The sequence below is a fragment of the Miniopterus natalensis genome, chromosome 3 (assembly GCF_054644295.1).
Source record: "Miniopterus natalensis isolate mMinNat1 chromosome 3, mMinNat1.hap1, whole genome shotgun sequence".
NCBI classification, from domain to species: domain Eukaryota; kingdom Metazoa; phylum Chordata; class Mammalia; order Chiroptera; family Miniopteridae; genus Miniopterus; species Miniopterus natalensis.
In genome coordinates this window covers 25,332,705-25,353,083 of record NC_142083.1, presented here as the reverse complement: position 1 = coordinate 25,353,083, position 20,379 = coordinate 25,332,705, and positions in this window count along the sequence as shown.

Genomic DNA, 20,379 nt, shown 5'->3' with positions numbered 1-20,379 from the left:
CTGAGTTTTTGCTAATGTATTCCCACCCTTCACTGCATACTTTTTTAAAAAATTTAAAAATTGATTGTAGGGAGAGAGAGAGAAACATCAGTAGGTTGCTTCCCAAACATGCCCAGACTGGGGATCGAACCCACAGCCTGGCTATGTGCCCTGACTGGGAATTGAACCTGCCAACTTTCAGTGCATGGGAGGATGTGCCGACCAACTGAGCCACATCGGCCAGGGCTCATTGCATACCTTTTACCTTAATGCTTTAATGTCACCCTCTCCTGTTTCACTTCATTCCCTTAGTAACACATTATAGTGAGGTCTACAGGTCTCTCCTTCTTTTTTTTTTTTTGGAATTGCCCTAAAATTAAAGTAGGAATATGTTTCTAGGAGATATATCATGTATCTATCTATAGTTGTATCTATCATTTATTTATCTCATTCCCCAAACAAAACCTCCTCTCTCCTTGAAAAATTACAGTATATATACATTTCTCCCTCTTTATTTTCCACATTTTATAAGAATTTGAATATCAACATTTCCAAATTACAGTTCAGTCCATGGAGGAGAGGAAGAGTGGGGAAAGAGAACTGAGTATTGGCACTTGAAGAGAGATAACACAACAAATGGCATAGTGTTTGCAGAGTATTCTATTAAAATAGATAAATACTAATCAGTAGAACTTCCTGAGCATTTACTCTTTAAAAGTGGACAATAACCAATATTGTTTTCATTTCATTTATGTCTTTATTATTTATTGTGCTGAACCCAAAAGGCTATTAAGTTTCCCTTCCAATTTCCCCCATGATGTCTTCAATTTCTCCATCCATCCCACTCCCCTTAATTAAATTCGCTTCAACCAATATTTATTGATTATATATTATTGTTATACTCAAAACACAATCCTGAATAAGAGACAGTACCTGCCTTTTAGAAATGAAAGGACCGGAGGGGATTTGAAAAATTGGGCAGTTAGCACTCAGCACCATGAAATGCTTACCCTGGGCAAGGTTGGGCTACCTTTGTTCCACATGCAAAGGCAGCCAGAGGAGGGTGTGTCTGAACCAAGAGAATATACTCTTCCTCTCACTCCCTTCCATCCAACGGATTTAGAAGGAGACTACTCTGATGTTAGACTTCTGTGAAATTGTAAGAAAAGCTTACTTTCTTTGTGGACACTCACGTATTTTCGGTGTTACTGCAGCACTACGTACATATATGTCATAATTTTTCCTGCCACAGTGCTACTGAAAATACACATAAGCAACTACACGTCAGAGTATTTGGGATGAGTAATAACTTCTAGGTATTTCTCCACTTCAAAAATAGAGTAACTTGCCCTGAAGATACAGATCTGCCATTTGATCAGAGAGCCTGAGTATCGAAAGAGAGCAATTTTTCTATTATTTGGCAGGCCCAAGTACTTGCAGCTGTCCCTGAGAAGGGTGTCTTATAGAGCCTGACAATGCCCCTGGCTATTCAAGTCTACAAACTAAACACCAGTAATGCCCCAGGGCATCGCATCTCCTCCAGGCCCCAGAATTGCTCATAATTGGTCCAACCTATTCCTGTCTCTGAGTGGAAGAGTCCCCAGCAGCTGTCTGGCTAGAAGAGCTGTGGCCTGCCTTGTGAGAAACAGGACACCTTCCTGGTGTAGAGTCTTCCACTGATTAATGCGAAGGCCATGGAGATAAATGGGCGTTTCTGAAAATCTGCCTTTGAAAAAATATTTTTAGCCTGGCAACAGAGAGATATCAGCCAGCTTTCGGCAAAGTCAGCCCTGCCCTGGATCAGAATCAAGGTTTTGCCTGGCTTCTGGGATCTGAAAAGCATAATCAGATCACATGGCTTTCATTGTGAAAATCATAAAACAACAGTTCTAACACTTGGCTGATTGCAAAAACAACTTTAAAGTTGCTTTATCTGCTTTAGAGATAAATTAGTTTGAGCCTCAATATGTTCTGCTCACCCAAGTTAAATTGCTCTTAGAATCTCTTTTGCCCTAAAAGTTATGCAAAGACAGTTTCTTGTCCTCTGTGAGGTTCATGTAATTTCACTAATCAAACAGAGACGGTGAATCTACTCCTGCTGAATACAAGCAGCCTCACAGAGTGCACAGGGACCACTGGATCCATTAGCTAACGGCCATTTCCTCTAGCAAAAAAATAAAAGTAAAGTAAAAACTCTAGGAAAAATTGATTTTGTCAACTCTGAATAAAACTCTCAGAGTGTTTCTTTTCAGTGCAGCTAATGGAAAACCTCAAGAAATAGCAATTAAAACTTTTTTCAGTTGTTTTGCCAGCATCTATCATTTCTAGAGATATGGAAAACTTCTGTTTTGACTTCTTATTTTCAATCTTGTCTCCTCTGAGAAAGTACATTAGAAGTATAATTTGTATCTAATTGATTTTTATTTCACACCCAAATGCAATCACTGCTTCTTTTGGAAAGTTTTTATTCTTAATCTCTGAACTGCAGTGAAGATAGACAGCCTTCTACTAGTTATATAATGTAAAAGAAGAAATATTTAACAGGCTTAATATCCCTTTTTTCTGTTTCTAACTCTAGTTCACTGTGAAAGTAAATTTTAAAAATGCAGATTTACAGTCTAACTAAAAAAAAACAAATCAAACAAAACACACATATAAAGTTTATACTCGGTTCACCACATGTTAAATGACTGCCCACCATGGACCAGAAAATGCACTGATTGTGGTGACATTAACATGGATAAGGCTGCCCAGTTCTTAGGGCCAGGAGACCCTTCAAATGAAGCTGTAGCCTCTTATATTATTGCAAAGTATTCTATAAGAGTGGGAAGCTTTCTTTGGTTGAGGGTTTTAAACACACACAATCACTTTCTTCAAATGTAAAGAGAAAGGTAATTTAGTTCTGTTTTCAGTTTAAGAGAGAAAAAGAGTAATTCTACTTACCTGGTTTTCAAAATAATAATGGGAAATACTAATTTCCAAGTCAATGAAATCAATATGTTAATATTTAGTTTGGCTACATAAAGTATAAGACAGAGAAGGTTCCAGGAAGGAGGAATGTATTGATGGGGAGAAAAACAGAGTAGGAGGGAAAAGGTATAGGTTCAAAGGTAGCCCGGGTGACAGTCACACTGTTCACTCATTCCCTGGGTTTAATTGGTGCAGTGCTTGTGGTTTTCCAGGGGCCAGTAGGCATTAAGGCACAGGGATGGAAAAGCACACTGTCCTGTGGCACTTTAGAATTAAATGTTCACACTCTTACATTTATGGTACCGGCTTATCCTTAAGGTCAACCCTTAAGGTACACCCCTCCAAAAATTAGTTTAGGAGCAAACAACATCATTTGGAAAAAAGAAATTATGAATAATGATATGTAGCCACAGCAAATCTGAATTCGTGAGTCCTTGTTTAATATCAGGTTGACGCACCATGAGATCAAACTTCTGGTGAGCCAAGATTTGATGGGATCTGGACCAGAACGAGGAGCGTGTCGGGCTGGGTGAAGTGAGATAAGCCTTCTCTACCCTCCACGCCTGGGGTTTCAAATCCCCAGGCATCCTTCAGTGAGAGCCAGGGCCTCCGGATTATAAAGATGGGCCACACGAGCCGTGAAAAGCACCAGCCAGATTGTGCTGGCCAGCCTCTCTGTGGCTTCGAATGCTCCCTCACAAATGTCACCTTTGCTTTTTCCAAGAGCATGTTATGGCTCCCAAAGTGAAGGTATATCTCTGCTAAATGTACTTTCTAGAGTCCACACGAGCACACACACACACACACACACATACATACACAGCCCACACACATGTCAAACATAAAGAGCCGGAGGAGCCTAGCCAGGTAACCAATAATAAGAAGGTCACTAATGTTAGGGAGTGACACTCACCATTTGCACCACATATGATCTGCATGTTCTTCTTTCTCTGTCCATGTATAGCATTTCCAGAACAGTAGCACTGAATGAACAAGATTTACTTATCAAAACCAAGATAGCGCGTCATTACCTGTGCTAATATGTGCCTATAAAAGTGCCATAACTCTAAGAATTTGCTTTTAGTTCGAAAATATCATGTATAAATGGTCCTAGCCATATCACTCTACTCCAAATGTTTCTGAAAAAATAAAGCAGAAACTCTTTTGTTGTAGTTCCCAAAGACACTGATCTCCATCAAGGCTGGGAACAACCAGGATCCTTGATGCCACATCAAAGCTGGGCTCTGTGTGTCCCCCTTGCTGTCCACCTCAGTAGGCTGCATTCAGTCTCTGCCCACTCAGGGCCTGTTACTGCAGCTCCTGTGCTCCTCTGTGATGTAAAATTGGGAGTGAACTGCCTCTAAAGGGCTTTTTATTTTTTGGAGGAAAAAGGAAAACAAAACCTTTTCTGACTACTTTAAAAAAATGAGTTTCTTTTTGTGTTTAAGTGGGAGATTTTGCTTTTGCTGTTTTGACTTCCAAAAACCCCTCTTACATGGAAAAGAAATGCAGGAAGGAACCAGGGGAACATTTCCAAGTCTCCTCACTGCAGGCTCTTGCTCTTAGAATGATTCTATTTTTATGTGACTCTCTTTGTATTAAGTGAGATTTAATGGAGTAAGGTTTATTCCAGAAAGATGAGCTTTATTCTCATTTCCGTTCCTTTCATTTTATTCCAGATTGGACTCATTCTGAGAGCCTCTGCTCTGCCCACATGCCTGGGGTTTCTGACTCACACTGAGTACATACAGTAGGCAAAAAAAAAAAAAAAAATGGAATTAGTTTTCAAAGTGTTTCAGGTTGTCAAGGCACCAGACAATATGTTTCTTATTGAGAATGAAGCTGTTGACGCAAAGGCTCTTTCTCGGGCATCTACAGAGGTGGTCACACAGCAGTCTAGGGGGCCTGCTGGGCTGGGCGTGGGAAGGGCGCGAAAGACAGGACTGTGTATGGGCACTTCAAGCAAAGACAGAGTATGTCTCAGTTTTGTTATTTATCTGGTTGAGCTCAAATATTCATTAAGATTAAAAGTGAAGAACACAATAACTTGAACCAGAATTTCTATAGCAGCATAACCAAAAAATAGCACAACTAATACCTTTTCAAGGCTTCCTTACATTTGAAAATTCTTGTAAAAGATTAAAAGTAAGAAAATATAAGATCAAAGATAATAAACATATAAATGCATTACCAAGAAAAAAATAAGTGGAAAAAAAATCTGGCTAAGTAATTAGTGTTGCTGAGAAACTAAGTTGAATTTATCATGGTTATTTCCCAAAAACTGAGTAAGAATTATTATCCGCAGTTCTGCCTGTTGAGTTTTTGCATGAACACTTTCATTTGCCTCTTGGGTTTTCAAATGAATATGCAATAATAGGGGATCGATTTAGGTACCTGCTAGAAGTAATAACATTTTTAAAAAAGTATTTGAACCAAAGAAATCAGATGGTCTTGAATACCTACCATAGGATCCCACAGTGAGTTGGATTGAAGATTTCCAAGCAACTTGTGCTGGGGTTGAGTATTACCCAAGTGAGAAGAGTAAAGAAATGCATTGCAGCCAGTGCAAATATAGATGCCATATTTCGGAAGACTATTGCAGATGACAGCCTCACATTTGTTTGCTTTTAAATTTCTCTTTTCTTATACCAGGAGCCTATTTAAAATTCTCTCAATTGATTCCCCATGGCTTCTTATTATAGAAAGTCCAATTCACAAGTCTTGTCTTTGGGGTCCTCTGAAATTCTCCTTCACTTCACTGCTTGAGATTGTCCTGGATTATCTGAATGGACCATAAATGTAATCACAAAGTCCTGAATAAAAAGGAGGCAAGAGGGCCAGTGAGGGGAGGCACTGGTGGTCAATAGTGGAGGCTGAGATGGGAGTGATGCAGCCAGGAGCCAGGGAATGTGGGTAGCCTCCAGAAGCTGGAAGAAGCAAGGACTAGATTCTCCCCTAGAACCTCCAGAAAGATCCAGTCTTGCCCACACACCTTGATTTCAGCACTCTAAGACTGATGTTGAACTTCTGACTTCCGTAACTATAAGATAATAAATGTGTGTTGCTTTAAACCATTCAGTTTGTGGTGATTTGTTACAGTGGCAACAGGATGCTAATACATGACTCAAAGGTAGAGACTATTAACTCAAGGGTGACCCCACTTGTTCATTCCCATACAGCCAGCTAGGGGATGCTGCAGTCCCCTGAACTCAAATTGTTCTGCTGCAAAGCCAGGAGCTGCCCTTGACCTCTCCAGACTGCCTTGTCTTTTTATCTCTTAAAAACTTGCTCTTCCCCAAACTTATTACTATTCATCTTTCTGGACAAGCACAAATTTGCTTCACCTCTCCCTTCAGAAAGCCTTCTGCACATCCAACAATGTCTAACCCACATTTCTAACCTAACAGTTGAATGCCACGTCTCCTTCTTCTTCTTTGAACTACACGGTGCTTATATCTGGAGCATGCAATCTGTCATTTACCTCGATAATTCTCTGTAGTTGGTTTTCCCCCAAAGTGGCCTATTAGCTCTTGCAAGGCAAGATCCTCGTTACAAAGACAACAGTAGCGATGGTAGCTGCAGAGGCAGTGCATCCCGAATGCCCGCCCGTGGAGCATGCAGGCGGCTGCTGTGCACTAAGCACCTTGCACCCCACACCTGTGTGACCTTGCTGCTCAGGCACTTTATAGAATCCCCTCAGCTTGGGCTTTCCTGATGTTTCCTCATGGTTAGGTTGAGGTTCTGTGTTTTTGGCAAGAACAGACTAAAAGTGATGTGCCCTCTTGATCTTTTTTGTCTCAGGGAAAGTGATGGGAAATAGAGGTTTATTTATCTCCCTTTTAGGTTAGAAGATCAGGCCTTGACTTGTTTAGGTCATATAAACATGTAAACTCCAAGCACATAAGCAACCTATGATTTTTATCCTTGCTTTCTCCACGTCACTGTATTTGTAATTCATTTTCCGAACATGAGCAATTCATCTTTTTCCTGGACACTCTTGGGTCACTGGTATTGCTCTTCACCAACTGTAATGGAGTATGAAAAATGCATCGAAGACCTTATGAACCAAAGCACCAAACAAAGGCTTTTTCTTCACAGTGTAATTGGCTCTTTCCAGTTAGATGTTCATCATGGATTTTTATTAAAAAAGTGGTCAGCAATTGGGCAATGGAGAGCTGTGATCCTTCTAAGTCAATGAAGCCCTCTCCTCTATGCTCTGTGTCCATAAGACAGAAGCCCATTCCACAGAAAGCCAAAGGCTCTGACCAGTCAACAACTTTATGCCTCAGACCATGAAGAGACCATAGGTAGGGAGGTTAAGAGAATGCCCAGGATGGGCTCCGAGTAGCTTTTAGTTTGTGAAGAACCTGAAGGATAAAGGGGCTATTCACATTTTGTGCAGCTATCACTAAGGGCAAGGACATCAGCAAGAGAGTGCTTTGTCTTTTCTATTATCCTGGAAATAGTGCTTCTTATGAGCAGAAAAGAGAGGCATGAAAGATGAGCTGGCCCAAAGAATATGCAAGGACAGGTATGTGAATTTTGACATAATTGAATCACACCAATGTTGCTTTCATTTGGAAGATGTGGCTGAATGAATAATGTCCCCCAGATGTGCACATCCTAATGCCTGGAATTTATGAACATGCTATGTAACAGAAGAACTTTGTAGACAGAATTAAGTTTGCAGATCTTAAAATAGGGAGATTATTCCGGATTATCTGGGTGGACTCAGTGCATCATGTGTGTTCTTAGAAGTGGAAGAGGGAGGCAGAAGAATCATCAGAAATATGTACCAGCAGGAGAGGCAAGAGAGTTTTAAAGCATGAGAGGCACTCAACCCACCATTGCTGGCTGTGAAGGTGGAGGAAGGAGGCCAGGCGCCAAGGATTGCAGATGGCCCCTAGAAGCTGGAAACAGCCTCTAGCTGACAGCCAGTGAGAAAAAAAGGAGCCTAGATCCTATTGCAAGGCATTGAATTCTGCAGGAAACAAATTCTTCCTTTAATCCTGCAGGAAGAACCACATCCACCTTGACTTTAGCTCAGTGAGACCCATGTAGATAGACTTCTGACCTCCAGAACCATAAGATAAAATTATGTTCTTAAATTGCTGAGTTTGTGTATAATTTGTCACATAGCACACACACAGATCAGCAGACCACAGGAAAGCATCATACATGTGATATGTATGAGGACAGATGGGAAAGAAAAAGGAAAGGCCCATATATTTTGTGCACATTTGCCTAATCTCAGGTGGTTCTTGCAGTTTGAATTCACGGCTATTTGCTAACACAAAATTGAAGTTGCTGAAAATTGAGCCTTCAGGTAAATAGAGGGTTGCTAAGGCTAATTGACCATCCAATTGACCATTCCACTTGGGTCAGGAATTAATAGCTTGTCTGTTTCTTGTCTCCTTTTATTATGTCCCTATTTAACCGCTATTTTTTAATAAAGATGTGATTTTAGAATAACAACAACATTGTCAGTGCCCTGTCTTGTATTTTGTAACAATAGCTGGAAATCTCAAAAACATTTTTCCCTCTTTTAGTGATAGTTCTCCAAATTGCTAAATTGCTACAATTTTTCAGATCCCATGGGACTCAGGCCTTTTTGAATGTCTGCCATGAACCCCCAATTTCCTGCATATTCTTCCTGCTAGTGTATACGATCCTACTGTCTTCATCTGTTGTCTGGCATATGGTAACTTACTGCACAGAGACCTTGTATATTTTTCTGGCCACAGAAAGCAGTTATTCTCAGAGATAACCAAGGGAAGCTTGGTTCATTAGGAGAGATTGTGATCCCATAGGACCAGACTTAGATGGAATGTGGTGCTCACCTCCTCTCTGCACTCTTGGGGCCCCTGTTTATTTTGGGTGTCCCTGCACTTTCTCTCCGACATCCAGCTGCCCATAGTTTTCCTGTGTCCCTGGAAATGTCCTGGCACCTGTCAACCTGAACCCAATCCACACAGTCACTATGGATACAGAAGGCATTTAAAAATTGTTGGCTTTAAATTAGAATAAGTACTGATGATTGTCTTGTGGAAGGATGGCCAGTGTCACCATGATCTCAATGGCTAGGAGGACCTATGGCATTACCCGACTATATTAACTCAGGTTTCACTGGTTTTCCTCCAAACTGATGATGAAGAGTCTCCAGTTCCATGCAAAGTTTTCTTCTCAAGTGCCTTGGGCATCCCCTTGGAACGCCTCAGATGTTCCACAAATGCCTTTGCTGCTGCAGGCACTTGTTCGCACTGGGTGCTGGCTGTGGTTGCTCACACAAAATGCAGTTTCCAGCCAGAGGCCGCAGAATTTTGGTGCTCATCTTAGGGCTGTTTGTTTGATTTCATTCCTTGTCTTGGTTTTCATTTGTATGGTTACTCTAAGGAGTATTCTCCTTCCCGCTTGCTTTGTGCATCAATCTTATAGTTCCAATTTTATAAGTATTTTAAAAAATTAGGAGGCTTTTTCTTAGAGCCATTTTATGTTTATAGAACAATTCATCAGAAAGTAAAGAGAATCCCCCTGTACCCTTCTCCTCCCCAGCACAGTTTTCCTGTTATTACATCTCGTATTGGGGCAGTACATTTGTTAAAACGGATAAGCTGATATTGATACACTATCATTACCTGAAGTCCACAGTTTACATTACAGTTCACTCTTTATGTTGTACATTCCATGGGTTTTGACAGATGTATAATGCGTGTATCTACCACCCTAGAAATTCCCTGTGCTTCACCCCTCCCTCCTTCTCTCCTCACCCTGAAACTCTGGCAACCACTGATGTTTTACTGTCTCCCTATTTTTTCTTTTTTCAGAATGTTTTATACTTGGAATCGTATCGTATTTAGCCTTTTCAGATTGGCTTGTTTACCTTAGTAATGTGCATTAAGATTTCTCCATGTCTTTTAAAGGCTTGATAGCTCATTGTTTTTATTGCCAAATGATATTCAATTGTCTGAGTGTACCACAGTTTGTTTATCTATTCACCCAATGAAATGCATCTTGGCTGTTTCCAAATATTGCCAATTACAAATAAAATAAGCTATTTTTTAATGGTAGGTGTCAGTGAGAGACACATGTTCAAGCCAAGAAGAAAATAAAGTGTTCTTTGGTGATATACATAATGAAGTCAGCTATGTCTTTATTTTAGTGGTGATCTCTGTTTTCAGTAATATAAAAAAGCTCTAAGTTTACGCAATTGTTTGCTTGAAATTTTCCTAGACCTCATTCTATAACTTATAAAGTTGCACAATAAGACTTAAAAAGGTCTAACTTCTTTTAACTTTAAAATGAAAGAAAGATATGTGTGCATATGAGAAGTCTGATAAAATGCAAATGATATAAATTGGTTCTTTTTACATCTTTTCTCCAATATTTTGTTTATAGCTGTATTTGTCCCCTCTCTCCTGCTTTTTCTTTATTCCACTTAATGAAGCAGCTACGCTGCTCACACCAGTTTGCCTCTTATGGGAAGAGGGGAGGCTTCTGGGGATCAGCAGGCCTGGTGTGAGTGCAGGATCCACACCTGAGAGGGCAGCAATGAACACCAAACCCCCATTCTCGGGAACTCATGCTACTCACTGTATCCTGCGTCTGAGGAAGGGAAGGAATAGGTTCTAAATTATTTTAGATGAACAGGTTAGTCAAATGTATATGATGTTTAATTTCCATATGAGTTGCTACCAGTCAACCAAGGATTCCACACATGGAAGGTTTTGTTTCTCCTGCTCCCTGTCCAGCCCCCCCCACCGAGTGCAGAATTAAGAGACAGGCTGTGTTTGATAGTTTCCTCCCCTCTCCCCAGTCACCACGCCTATGGGGACTGTTTTCTTTGTCAGAGCCACTTCAGCTTAAACCACAGAGTCATTAGGGAGGAAGGAACATTTTATACAAAACAACTCTAAACAACACATGAGTATTTTCAAAGAAGACCAGGAAATGAATTCATTTAAATCTGAAGAGCTTTGGCAAAAAAAGAAACAGGCTTAGAATTTTTTTTTTCCTGAAAATTTTTAGCTTAAAAAAGCTAAAATTGACTCAGGACATAATTGTAAAATGGGCAATATATATCTTGATTTTTTTGTCAGTGCCAGAAAATGACCCTATATTATATATTCTGTATTGAAATGAATTAAGAAAAACAATTCGTTTTAGAAATCTTGGGGCTGAGTGACATGCATCATCCATCATGAAGAGTCAGGGGCAGTGCTGGGAGTAATACTGCTCCTTAGTGGCCTGACCCTCCTTCAGTGGAGGGCATATTCTGTGAGACCTATGGTTCTAGACTTTCGAAAACTGCATCTCTGAAAAATAAAATCCAGTTGGGAGACAAGATGGCTGTGAGGGAGAAAATGGAATTATCCAAAAAGCAAACTAAAATACTTTATATATTTATAAAACTATATATTTCATAAAATTAAATTTGATGCTTTATGGCTTTTTTAAAATTAAATTTATGGGGTGACAGTGGTCAATAGGGTCATATAGGTTTCAAGTGTACATTTCTATGATACATGATCTGTATATTGCATTGTGTGCTCACCATCCAAAGTCAAATCATCTTCTGTCACCATATTTTTGCCCCCCTTTACCCTTTGCTACCTCCCCACCCCCTTCTGTCTGGTAACTACCATGTTGTTGTCTGTGTCTTTGAGTGTCAGTTTTATATCACACATATGAGTGAAACCGTATGGTCTTAGCTTTCTCTGACTGACTTATTTCATTCAGCATAATATTCTCAAGGTTACATAGCAAAAGAAGCTGACAACAAAGCAGAAAGGCAGCCAATCGAACGGGAGATGATATTTGCAAATAACGGCTTCGACAAGGGTTTAATATCCAAAATTTATAAAGAACTCATACAACTCAACACCAAACAATCCAATGTAATACTTTCAACAATAAAGATAAATTTAAAAAATCAAGTAATTGTTGATAGAAAAAAATGGGCAGAGGACCTGAACAGACACCTCTCCCAAGAAGACATACAGATGGCAACAGATACATGAAAAGATGTTCAACTTCAGTAGCTATTAGCAAAATGCAAATCAAACAACAATGAGATACAACCTCACACCTGTTAGGAAGGCTGTGATCAACAAGACAGATAATAACAATGGCTGGAGAGGTTGCAGAGAAAAAGGAACCTTCATTCACTGCTGGTGGGAATGTAAATGGTACAGCTACTATGGAAAACAGTATGGAGGCTCCTCAAAAAATTAAGAATAGAGCTACCATATGACCCAACAATCTCTCTTCTAGGTATCTACCTGAAAATCTCTAAAACATTTATTCTCAAAGATACATGTACCCCTATCTTCATTGCTTTATGGCTTTAAAATTTTTTAGAAATAAGAGCTTTAAAATAATCTTCATATTTTCCTTTTTATTGACTTTATTGGGGTGACACTGGTTAACAAAATTATACAGGTTTCAGGTGCACAATTTCACAACACATCATCTATATACTCTGTTATGTATGCACCACCCCAAGTCAGGTCTCCTTCTATCACCATTTATCCCCCCATACCCTCTTCCATCTTCCCCCCCTTCCTGGCAATCACCACCCTGGAGAGCATTATGCTAAGTGAAATAAGTCAGTCAGAGGAAGACAAGTACCATATGATTTCACTCATATGAGAAATCTAATGAATAAAATGAACTAACAAGCAAAATAGAGGCTGATTCTAGATAGAGAGCAGGCTGACAGCAGTTTGGGGGGAGGTTGCGGGGCTGGGTGCGGGGGATGGTGGTGGAGGGATTGAGCACAAAAGAAAAAAAAAGAAAAAACTCATGGACATGGACTACAATAACCTTTAAACACTGGTGGTTGAGGGAAATTTGTTTTATTTAGGAAATGTGTTTATGAAAGTTTAAATGTAGATGTTTTTCACTTAAAAAAAACCAAATCCGGTAGAATTCTAATAAATTGGGAGGTCAATAGTGCCCTAGTTCTGTGGTCTTCACAGAATATATCACCATTCTGAGTAATGGGTTAAATATCTCTAATCATTTTTAAATGTTCTTAGTTTGGGGATTCCATCCAATACTAGTGTGTAGAAAATAAAGATGACCATGTATCAGTAAGATGGCCTATTGGCCAGCAGAGGATAGCATGTGAGCTATGAGGTAACATGCCATCCATCACTGTAAATCTACCCACCTAGTTTATTTCAGAGATCTAATAATATAAAGAAAAGGAATGTGTGTGTCACAAGAGCTAACTGTGGTTGCCAATATTCCTAAATCATGACTTGCAAAAGCAAGAGCCAGTCAGACAAGTGGCTCGGACTGGCTGTAACGCTTGCTTGTGTCCTGAGTTAGTCGTCTTGCATACGCTTCCCAGTATAAATAACTCGTGCAGTTCTTGTGGGTCTGAGGCTATGAGAAATCAGGCACTAAGAAACCCGCACCTGCAACTCTGTGTTCCATTTTCAAGACCTCAAGAACTGCTGATACCAATTATCTTCCAAAGAGGATTGTATTTTTCTGAGATGGAAGCAGTGTTTGGTTTTGCTGACATAACCACCCATCATTTTCAAGGCAGACACAAAAATTGCACTTGACATCCATAGGTTGGCTGCTACAATTTACCTGTGTAATTCTGTCATTACCCCTGACTCCATTTTCTGTTCTGTCTTTGGGGGTGTAGTTATGTCACATGCTAGTCTGTCTTCAGGAACAATTTCCCCAATGAAAGGAGAAAGGAACTGCCTATATTTGAATGAATCTACTTTAAAAAAAAAAAAAAGTCTTTGTTTCAGAACATACTTGTAAGATGGTTGCTCAGACTTGCATTTCCTTAAAAGAGATGGCACTTGGTAGTAGACTCTCAGCTCTCAGAGTCCTGATTGACTCATAGGACATCATCAGGGGATGCAATGCAGACTGAAATGTGCCTTGTAGGCTGGGTCCTGGAGCTGTGACCTTGGCACCCAGTTGTTTGAGGACCCTAGGAAAATGCTTCCACTTGCCTTCCTGAAAGCTTGAGGCCATTTAGCTGCATTGGGGCCCTCTTTTTTCAAGGACAGTTGTATTTTCTTTAGAAATTTAGAGTCTAATACAGCAGACTAAAAGCCTCTTTTTATGCCACCCCCACTTGATGTCATTCTCTGGAAATCAAGGTAAGTGACCTGTGTTGAGAACTCAAACCCTGTCTTTTTTCTTCCTCAGATCAGGTGCTGTAACACATGCAGCCAACTCAATGGCTGCAGCTTGTAAATCAGCGTGGATCCCTTTTCTGTGCTGTGTGTCAGTCCAGAAAAAGTGGACAATACGTTGTTTTGCTTAAACTTCTGGCCACGGGGAGAATTTACTTTAACCCCTGTCTTCTATGGGCATCTTTATGGGACGCCGTCATGCTGCAGCTGTCGACCACTGATTGAGACCCCGATGTGGTAGAGTCATGCCTATACCAGGCCTGATTATTATTTTCCTTCCTTAGTCCACCCATCATAGGAAACTCTGCTCGAGGCCTTAGGAGAGGAGACAATAGAAAGAGTAAGTTCCATTAGTCTCTGTGCCAACGGTCATGCAATTTACTTGTGACCATGAGGGTTTAATAGCAAGCTGGAAAAATGTCAGAAAAGTAGAATATTTATCTGAGGTTTTGTTCCAGAAACCTAAGGCGTGTGCTGTGACTTTTTCCTTGGGGTGTATCATAGCATGCATTTGGCACCTCTACCTCGTGCAGGCACTTTGAGTACCATCGGAGTTGCCTGCTCCAATATGGGCAAGCAATTTAGCCATAAGTGAACGACAGCGATATGTCACAGGGCAGCCCAAACAACCGCCATGCCACCTGAACATGCTGAACCCCTTTTTAATAATCCTGCACTGATTTCTCTCCTATATAAATAACTTAAAATAACAGTTACCTAGTTATTCAGCACTTAGTGAACTCAGATTATGCATTTGTTTCCAATGATACTACACAGACTCAGATGTAAACTATATTTTCTTCTACACTGAAATGAACATAAATGTTACATAAATAAACAATAAAATGTTAAATATATATAATTAATGCAAAAAGAGTTTGCAAAATACCATTTAGAAACAAGGGAATATTAAAATGAAGTTTTCTTAAGGAATAAAGTAGTTGCTTAGTTAGGTTTAGTGGTGAAGGGGTTAAAACAGAGTGTCTAGTCACTGGTGCTGTTTGGCAGAAGGTGACTGTGGACAGAAGTAAACAGGTGAGGAGTGACAAGCCCACATCTGAACTTACAGAAATGGTAAGTGGTCTCTCCTCTTCATATATGCGACCCCATACATTATAAATATATCAAGACCCTTCAACCTTCTATCATCTAACTTGGAGCATTGTTGCTAAATCCCTCAGAAGCAGTGAGAGGTACACTGCCTCATGCTGAATCTAACATGCATCCACATAGTTTTATTTTTCAAATCTCTGAATTTTTGGATTCTACCTATTTTTTTCTATTTCTGATTGAAACTCAATAGTTCTTTTCTGAGGTGAAATCTTTTCCTGTAGGACCTTGTCCAATAGAGCGATAGCAATAAACTCCTACTACCATACCCACTTTACAATCTCTTTGCCCAGTTTAGTTCCTAAGTCATTTCTTGCCTTTACGTTATCAAAGATAATAGTTTGACCAAATATTTTTGTAACCACATAACACAAATAATCATCTTTTCAGCTTCTTATATGTCACCTTAGTTCTTCCCAGCCAGCCCTAAAGCCAATGTCATGTAATTTTTGAGTTTGTTAGGGCACCACCCCAATACTCCACTTATGATAACAATTTTTGTATTAGCAAAACTTCTCCATGATGATTATGAATAGCAAATTTGTTCCAAATCTCAGTAAAACATTGGTTTTTCATTCATGAGTCTGTGAGTTTTACTGGGATGTTTTTTCTCAGGCTGCAGGTTAGTAACAGTCAGCTCCAATTACCCTCCATCAGTTACAAGAATTATAGTGATTTTCTTTGGTTTGCCATAGTTCAAATCTGTAATGGTGCCTTACCTGGGCGTACAAACAATGCCTATGATATGTTGCAGAAGGCAGTACCATAGTTTGGTAATGTGTTCTGGACCGAGACTGCACCTGGCCTGGTGGCACTTGTTACCCCAAGTGCGGGGATTGGAATCAAATCCATTCCCGGGGTTTCCTATGGTTTTTATGATGATGACTTTAATTTAAGCCATGCTTTCAGCCTTCCACTTGCTCTAGCATGTGTCATCTCACTGCAAGATAACAAGACTACAAAGAAGGTACCTTGAGCATGTTGCAGACAGAAGAGAACCAGTGAGAATCAGTTTTTAGGTGACTCGACCTTGGTCAAAAAGCTTGAGAGTAGGACAGACCTCGACCCAGCCCAGTCTCAGACACTGTATCTCTGCTCTCCCCACTCCACACAGTCTTTTTCTTAGGGGACAGTGTGTCATTGAGGTGACAGTGGAAGGACAAGAAGTGGTCCTGTATATCTCATCAGACATTTCTTAGCACAGAACAGCTGTGTTTCTAAAGCATCTGGGTTTGAATAGAGACTCTTCCAGATGAAAGAAAATGCTGCTTTGATTGTGCTGGGCTGTCTTTGAGTGTCCAGCTCTCTATATTCATGCGTCTGCAGTCCTGTGGGTGAAATATTTGTGGATAAGCTGAAATATTGTTTATCCAAGCAAGCTCATGTTAACATTAGTTATCAGAAAAACACTCAAAGGAAAAAGCCAGTTTCTCATGAGTATAAATTACTTCAGGGATGACCATCGGTTTCCTAATTAAATTATTTCAGCAGAGTTTATGCATGGATTCCAAGCATGAAGAAATTATTTAGAAGATGTTTGCCATGTCAGAAAGTAGTGAACATCCTGATATAGAGCTAATCACAGTTTAATTCAAGTTATTTACAAAATATTGATGTTAAGAAAAAACTGTAGCTAAAATATCCTACTTGCTTCATAGTTTGGTATCTGGGAGGGGGGCCAATCTATTGGAAATTTAATATTTGTAATCCTTAAAGCAACTGAAGCCAAAACTCAGCATGTCTTCTTTTGAAATCTAAATGTATTGATTCATTAAGATCTAGATTGCTTGTTTAAATGTTTTATAATGGTTCATAATATAAAAAGACCAAATCTTAAAATCCGCTTATTTACGAAAGGGCAATTACATTGTTTACTGTCTCATCTTGTTTTAATGTTATAAACCCCACAAAATGTTTGGGCATCCGTGGGTTTTGTGAATGTCTCTCACTTAGTAATTTCTCATTATTATTGAAGTATTGCAATGAATGGTTTTTGTTTGTTTGTTTGTTTGTTTTATATTTTGAGATACAGTGAGATTGAGAAGGCTCTAAGGAGCCTAAACTTGAGACAAAACCTGCCCATGGGGCTCAGGTAGGCAACAAAGAAATCTCCACAGTTGAACACAGCTGGGAGGAAACCCTGTCTAGCTGTGTGAATTGGCACACATGATTTAATGAATATTTACCAAATGAATGAACAGTATACTGAGACCATAGGAGTTAACCTAGGTGGAAGCATAGCAGGGCTCTGAGCCAGAGACTGACTTTTACAGGTTGACGCTGTTATGTCAGCATAGGACGTACTGAATGATGACCTAGGAGTTTCAGAAAAGGACTTTTATTCCTGGGGGAATTTCAGAAATAAAAGCTTTGACCCAGGACCTCCGTTAGAAAGATTTGGGTTCACGGTGTCAGATAAAAACAAATTTGAACCTAGGAAAGGAGAGCCTTTGTTCAAAGGGACCGTTGCGATAAGGGGAGGAGTCTGTTGTAGACAGAGGTTCTGATGCTAAGATCTGCAAGTGTCTGCAAGCTCAGGCCGGAAGGAGTAGTTCTCTCTTATAGAGAGGAGTGGACAGGGCTGCGAGGAACAGGGTGTGGTGGAGTGCGTGGCGTGGTGGGATGGTTGATCAGGGAATGTCTTGCCTTGTAGGTTGCTGATTCTGGGAGGACTGTCTGCTGGCCCAGTCAGGATGGGTGGAAGTTCAGAGGCCTGGGGGAAGGAAAGATGTTTGGACAAGCTGAGTATTTTGTTCAGATTGGTCAGTGGGCACAAAAAGTTTAAGTAATCATTTAGGAGGCAAGACATAGAAATTTGGGGAGGGGAGGGTTCTGTGTTGGGCCTTTCCTTAGATACTCTAGGGGGGCATCCCAAAGTCTTATTTGAGTCATCTGGAGCAGAGTGGGCCTTTGCAATGGGCTGGGTCCTGAACCCTGACATGCAAGATTTACCAGTCTCCTATTCAAGTCATGACTGATCTTGGAAACTAGAGTTGGGGTGGACTGGTTCTCGTGGTGGAGAGGAATGACACAGACCAAGAACCAGGTAGGGTTTGCCTAGAGCAATGGACAAGAAATGGGCATGACGGGGTCATGCTGTAAGGGGCCCTGAAGCCTGCTTACAATGTTGGGTCTACCACAGAGCTTTCCATAGATGAGTTTCTTGTACTGTTGCACAACAAAATCTTAAATCAGTAAGTGAAAACTTGATTGCGATGGCAAGAATGACTAACTTACAAATACAGGTACCACTTATTACTCAAACCTAAGCTATTCCTGAATATTCAGAAAATGGGAAGCTATTTTTCATTACTTTACCTTAGAAAAAGTTTAATGCATTTTGCTGTTCCCAATCCAACAAAAGTGCTGGCCCACCAATTTCCCCAAATATCACTAAAACAATTTAAACTTATAAATACAAATCCACTGACAGTCTGTGTCTATTATAAAATAATTTTAAAGCCATTTACATAATTATTTAATATTTAATGAACTATTAGAGGATTTGCTTGCAAAGCACATTATCAGATACAAATCGCCTTTGCTCCACACTGCAGAAGCACAGTGCCGTGCCACGTGTGTAAGTCAGGAAACAGTGTGCAGGTCCCTACGGTGGAGGCAAAGGGTGTTCCAAGAGGAACAAGGGAAGCTTCGAGCTCAGTGTCCCCCTGCCCCGTGAAGGCTTCTTCAGTGACACTGGCGTTGGAAGAGGGAGGTAGAGCCTCAGTGCTCACACGTGTTTGGTGGTGGGTGGCAGGGAGCAAGAGTAAAAAATAAATCTTTTGGCTGTTCATGTGTAAATCCAAACTCTTGCAGGCTTTGAGAGTGTAGACAGAGAAAGGGTGATGGATCTCAGAGGCACACTCCTGGACGAGAGCATAGGGTTCTTAGAAACATGGTCCTGTGCGCGAGATTGCATGTTTGGGACTTTCCTCACTGACATTCATGTTATCTACATGAACTAGGGCCTCTAATAGATGGACTTGATCTTTTAATTGATTTTTTGGGGTGGTGGTTAATTTTAACATTTAGTTAAGAGCTTATCGATATTTTGTGGGTTAATTTTTTTCTTCTTTCCTGGAAGTTTTTATAAGTTTTTTTGTATCCTGAATGTTCTTTAGTTTCATCATGTTGGAACTAGACACAGATTTTAAAGAATGCATCCTGTTGAGCGCTGCCCTCAAATACACATGTGAACGTTTGTCTTTCTTACTTGAGTGAGATTCTAAGCCTTTATCATCTCAGATGTTGCCTGTTCACCGTTTCAGCCAACATCACAGGTTCTCAGTTTATCTGTCATCTATTTTAGGCTCATCCTTGTCTTTTCTCTCTTTATATCTCAGTATTTAGGGTCAGTACTTTGGTGCTATCCTCTAGTTCTTGAATGATGCTTTTCTACTTTTCATTATTTATCCTGTTGAAATTTTACTTCTTATATTTTCCAGTTGGCCTTTAAAAAAATCTCTTCTGCTTGATTTGTTCTTATTATGGCTTTTGGATGTCATTTCTTTGTTTGGAAGCCTGTTCCATGACTTGCATTTATTTTTGGAATGACTGCTTCCCTTAGTCAAGTTTGCAGAGCCTGGGCTTCTGCTGCATTGCTTTTCTTTATGTGCGTTAGAACTTTCATTTCTAAGCTCATCTCAAGTAATTTAGTGTGTGTGGTGTACGTATGGTGTATGGCCTGTAGTGTGTGTGTAGCATGTTTGTGTGTGTGGTGAATGAGTTGTGGGTTGTGCACATGGTATATGTAGTATGTGTATGTGGGTGTGTTCATGTATGTCTGTGTGTAGTTGCCATGTGTTTTCTTTTCCATGTTAGCACACAGATATTACTCTTGCCTCTGTGTCCACCAGGCATCCGGTTCCGAATTAAGTCCCATCGCACCCTCGCGGCACTGTAAGGGCGCCTTACTCTGCCCCTGCTCCCAGGGGCTCTCAGCCCTGCTGCCCACAGGCAGGCAGGGTCTCCCATGTGACCCTGAGGCCCTCATCTTGGCCCCGCGCACACTGCTTGCTGCTCCTGTTTCTGCTCCGCAGGGATTCGTACCCTGCTTTGAGTGAGGGTGCGCTCTGCTCTGTTAATAGGCTCTGCGATCCTCTGCTGCTTGTCAAGTGGAGCAGGAGGGTGAGGGACAGTGCCGTGGGGAAGG